Here is a 5909-nt window from a genome sequence, read left to right on the forward strand (position 1 = left end):
AGAATCCGGGCGTCCTGCATTCGAATCCGCCCGTCTTCAGAAATCCGCCCGTCCTGAAAGGAAGACGCCCGTCTTCTTGGCTGAGGAAAACAAGAAAAATCCCTGTAAAGGAATCCGCCCGTCTTCTGTAGAAGACGCCCGACCCGTGTTTTCAAATCCGAGTGTCTTCACTGAAAGACGTCCGTCTTTAGGCGAGTTTTTCCCAACCCAGAACAGGCCAAATCCGGGCGTCCCGAGCAGAATCCGCCCGTCTTGCTCCTGCATTTCAAATTTTTTTCTGGTTTTATAAACCCCCTCCCACCTTCATTTATTCATTCCTTCATTCACAACACTACTCATAAACTCCAAAACCCTCATCCTCTCCATTACAAAAACAAGATTCCTCAACAACATTCACCAAAATCAAATCAAAACATCCTTTTAACAACAAATCAATAACTCCTCTTCCAATAAAAATCAAAATCAAGCACAAAATCTTCAACCTTTGAGTCGATTTTTGAATTCATAAAGGCAAAGCCTTTCATCTTTAAATTGATTTGGGTGCACTACAAATTGAAGATTTTTCACTCTTTTCTTGGTTTATTCATCAATGGCAAGGACTAAGGGAGCCATGAAGGCAACAAAAGCAACAAAGGCAAAGGCACTCTCATCAAGACAAAAGAGTCTTCAAGCAAAGAAAGCATTGGCTATGGTGGTAGCTAGCTCAAACTTGGAAATGCAACAACAACAACCTCCTATGGAAGCGACAACATCTTCTACTCCGGAAATTGCTCAACTTTCGAACTATCCGGAGGTAATTTTCATTTCCAAATCCCATAGGGACACTTTTGCCAAGTTTGCTAGAAAATCATTTCTATCCACCAAGTTTATTTGTGAAGATACCTTAGATAAGTTGGGTGTCCTTGAGCAAACTAGAGCCTTCTTTAAAGCCATGGGGTTGGAGAAATTGTTTGAATCAAAAGAATTGACATACCCCTCCCTTACCTTATAATTTTTGAGTTCTTTGAAAGTTAACAAGGTTGAGACTATGGAGACCATCGAGTTTCGTCTAGCTAATGTTAGTAGGCGTATCTCCTTTGAGGAAATGGGTAAAGCTTTGGGTCTTAGTGATTCACCGAGTTATTTTAAGAATGTTGGCAAGTATGACCCCGACCCTCTTTGGGAGGCGATTTCCGGAAGGAAATTTGAGGACTTTCATGCTAGTCGCGCTCTATTAGTCCACCATCCGGGCATTAGAGTGTGGCACAAGGTCATAGGGAACACCATCATTGCAAGAAAAGACACCAACCATTTCACCAAACTCGATTTGAACATTGGAAGGGAATTCACCAAGCCTTTCAACTCTCTAAGGCTTTTGGTGGATAGATGGCTAAATATTGATTGTGGGAAGAAAGGCACTACCGTTATTGTGAATGGAGGCCTAGTCACTATCCTAGCTAAATACTTTGATCCAAACTTCAACAAGGATAGCAAGTATGAGGCGAAAGAGGGTGGTCATCTCGTTGATATTAATACTATGATATACTAGTACAAGTGGGTTACCTATAACCCTCTTGACACCAAGTATGGATGGCTCACTAGTGAGGCTAGATCTTTCACTTTGCCTTCAAATATTTGTCGATTGAGTGTCCACCGGACCAACCATCTACTTCCCCTATCAAAAGAGGCCGAGTACATTATTCAACAACAAAAGGGTGAACTTGAAATGCCCTCCTCTTCCATTGTCACACCACCCTACCCTTTCGAGTACCAAGAGTTCAAGCCGGAAGGTGTTGAAGCAAGAAATGATTATTTGACTCTTCTCATGCAAGAGATGCACAAGCAATCTTTCGAGGATCGGAAAAATGCCTACTTAGCCCAATATCCACCCCTCCTACACTTAGCTAGGCAAGGACTACTTGACCCTTCATGTCCTTTGCCTAGTTGGGCGGATAGGGAAGTCCTCTTTTCGAGTGCATCTAGGGTTGTTCCGGGTGATAATGAGGTTGTCGGTAATGAAGAGGTTGATGATAACATTGATGAGGAAGCTAAAGAGGATGATGAGCAAGGTGAAGAAGAAAGTGAAGAGGAAAGTGGTGATGAGACCATTTCTAATGAGGAAGATGATGATAGTGATGATATGATGGAAGATTAGCAAGCTTTAGAGGCTCCTACCCTCTTGAGGTTTGTCTATTTCTCTCTTTGTTTTATTTATTTTTCTTGATCATTGTTTGAGTAGTCCTAGCACCATAGAGGACTCACACCTCGGCCCCATTGAGGTGTTCTCATTTTATTGTTCCCACCTTTCAAAATCCAAAATGACAAATTAGTTTCATGCATTGCATAGTGTGTGCATGAACTACACCCATCCTTAGGACATTAGCAATAATGTCTAGATAGGTTTGGGGAAGTCAATGCATACACAATGAGAGGTAATCTAAATTATCCTCTCCGTCATAAACAAAAACCATGTATCATGTAGTGTAGATTAGTGTAGCTTGCATTTAGTATAGAAATCATGCATCATGTTTGCATAATTTCCCATCATTTTGGCCATTGAGGACAATGCCCATATTAGTGTGGGGATGGGGAATTCTAACTTAACTTTTATTCAAAAATCAAAATTTTTTTTTTTTTTTTTTCGAAAATCCATAAAAATTTGAAAATTGAAAAATCCAAAAACATGTTTATTTCTTTTGTAGTGTAGTCATGTATATATTATTGTATATATTGTGTTTGTTCTATCCTTGTTCACATTGATTGACTACGCCACATCCGAGACAAGAGGATCATGAAGACCGCATGGTATGATCTTTCCAATCTCCGTTTTCCTCTTTATGTTAATGACTATGTGGCTTTATTTTAATTGATGCGGTATAACAATGTGAACTTAGGACTTGCATTTAGTTTATATGTGATACTAGTTTATAGAATCACTTGCATTAGGATGTATATAATAGTTGCATCATGGCATATAGTTGCATTTAGATAAAATATTTTGAAAAGTGCCTAATTGAGAACTTTGACAAGAGCAACTAAGCCATTACAAATACTTTTTCAACTTAAGACTTTGCCTACTAGAATGGTTATAAAACACCCTAGATTGTGTCATACTAGTGTCTTTTGACCCATGACCCAAAGCCTAGTCAAGGGTTTGCATGTGAGTCACCTTTCCAACCCCGTGATGCGATGTGGACTTGGTTAACTTGTCTAGGTGACCTTGATTGACCTTATGGTAAGGCAACCCAAAAATACTTTCTATCAATAAGCTTGAAGTGCTCATTTCGAAAATTTTGTCATGTGGAAGTAATTTATTGCTAAGGAAACCTCAAATGTTATAAAATGTTGAGAAATTTAGTTTTTTTGATGGAGGCGTACCACTTCGATGTGCTTTGGAGAGAGATCCATTGAATTGGGCCCCCACACGGTTGTGAATTCGACCGCCCAGAGACAGAGTGACTATCACCCCGAAAAGCTATTGTCTAGAGGTTAACCGGTTGCCTAATAAGCGATTGGCGAAAGCAAAGGACACTAGCCCGGAAGGGACAAACCCCATCTTAAATTTTTGAAATGTTAAAGTTAAATGAGGACAATTTTGAATACTAGTCATATCCACCTTTGTTTATAACGATTTGAGCATTTCATTCCCAAAAAGCCTTTTTGTCAAGCCACTTTGTCGAGCTTGGGACGATCCATGACCTTTACTTTTGTAGAGAATTCGAGACTTGTCATGTCATATGCTACTAGCATCATAGGGATCATCATTCCACCACCATCCGATCGCTCTTGACGAAAGCATTTGGAAATTGAGGACGAAAGTAGTCTAGTTTAACACCATTTGGAGGTGATTTAGTGCCATCCTCTTAGCCTTAGTAATTTGTTGAACTAGTATTTGTGAAGGATTACATGCTCTTAAATTTGTTCTCTTTTAGTTGCCTCCGCCACTTGATGAGGAAGTGGCTATTCCTTTTGTAGATGCATCCATTATTTGATTTTGTGTGCTTAATGTTTGGATGTGTCGCCATTTTGGCAAGACCCACCTTGCCTTGCAAGAAGGCATCCTACCTCATGGTTGTCTTGTTGTGAGTTGAAGGGGCGGAGTGAACCCGCTAATTGTCTCATATCGGCTATGTTATTAGGTTAGTTTAAATAATGGTCCTAGTCTTTGTCACCTCTTTACTCGGGACGAGCAAAGGTTCGGTTTAGGGATATTTGATGTGACCATAATTAGCGCATATTTAGCCTCCGAATTAGCCTTGTTCCCATGCTTTTTAGTGCATATTTGGGTCATTTATTGTCTTTAGTTCTTTGTTTTGCATATTCTTTGAGATTTTGATCCCTTGGTAGGAAAGGAGTAAGAATCTTGCATTTTCATGGCAAAACGAGACTAAATTGATTGAATTCAATGACCAAGCATCAAGGAGAGACAAGATTAGAAGGCCTTTGTACATATTATAGTAGTTGGGCAATGACGAGAAAGGGTCCTTGCATCCCCGAGGAAATCCCCAAGGATTTTATAAAGAAAAGGGAAGAAAAGAAGAAGAAACAATGCTGAGCTACAATCCGAGCAGATTGCCCTCAATCCGCCCGTCCTCCACAAGCACAATCTGTGCGTCTTCCTCCAAAGACGCCCGGGCAGCTCCACCAGAATCCGGCCGTCTTCTCCCAAAGACGCCCGTCTTCCCCTGCTACAATCCGCCCATCCCGACACCAATACGCCCCGATTCCTCCCCAGCACAATTTCTTCTTCTTCAAGCTTGAAAGAAAGAAGCCCTTCCTTCGAAAAATACCGGCGTCTCCCTGCTCAATCTAAAAAGTGTAATTACTAGTTTAGCCCTTAGTTAACCCTAATGCATCCACCTAATTTCCACTATAAATACCCCATTAGTCTAATTAGAAGAGCATGTTCATCTTATCAATTATTAGAGTAGTTAATATCAATCAAATCTCTCTTTAGTATTGTAATCAACAATTAATCAAGCTTTAATACAAGTTTTATTTCCTTAATCTCTCTTTTGTTCAACCTTTATTTTGGGTAATTGAAGATTATTTGGGTTATTATTGGGAGATTGACAACCTCTCAATCAAGCATCAAGTACTTCTTTTATTCTTTGCTTTATTATTGGAATCATTAGTAGGTATAATTCTCTTAATCCCTTTTTAATTATTGTTAATTACTTTCATTTATTCATCATGTTTCCTTTTGTTGGTATGATTGACAACCTTGCTAGCATGATCAACATGATAATGAGTGAGTAGTGACCTAGCTAGGGCTAATGGGTAATTAGGGGAAACCAACATGGGGGATGATTCATGTTTAAATTAATATGCTCTCATGGTTTATTTGCTTGCTTGTTTTGATCTCAACTCATGCACATGTTATGTTTGATGAAATGCGAGCCTATGAATCCTTGCATTTTTTACCCATCACCTATCTTTTCAATGAGACTTGTAAGACATAAACCAACTCGAGTCTCATTAGACCATGCATGTTGTTGAGTAGGGAAGATTAAGTCGACTTGTAGGTGTTGTACAATCTAATCGATTCGGCTCCAGGACCCAAACTTTCCTAGGATTGTAAGATATAACCCAACTCAATCCATCACAATAATAATTGCTTGCTTATAATTTGAGAACATGTATGTATGATCAATTCCCATGATTCCCCTATGACCCCATGATACCCTAGTGCTTTTTATCAATCGTTTACAACCCTTTCATTTCATCTTGCTTATTTACTTTCATTGCTATTTAGTTTAGTGACCTTCTACATCAACCCAAATTTGTGACACCCCTAAGACACCACTAGTTTCAATAGAAATCTCATCTCAATTCCCGTCCCTTGGGATCCGACCTTTACTTGCCTCTTTACTAATTGTAGAGTTGTTTGTGAAGCTATAAATTGTGTTTTGATTCGGACGTAACCCAAC

Source organism: Silene latifolia, chromosome 8 (assembly GCF_048544455.1).
Source record: "Silene latifolia isolate original U9 population chromosome 8, ASM4854445v1, whole genome shotgun sequence".
Lineage (NCBI taxonomy): Eukaryota > Viridiplantae > Streptophyta > Magnoliopsida > Caryophyllales > Caryophyllaceae > Silene > Silene latifolia.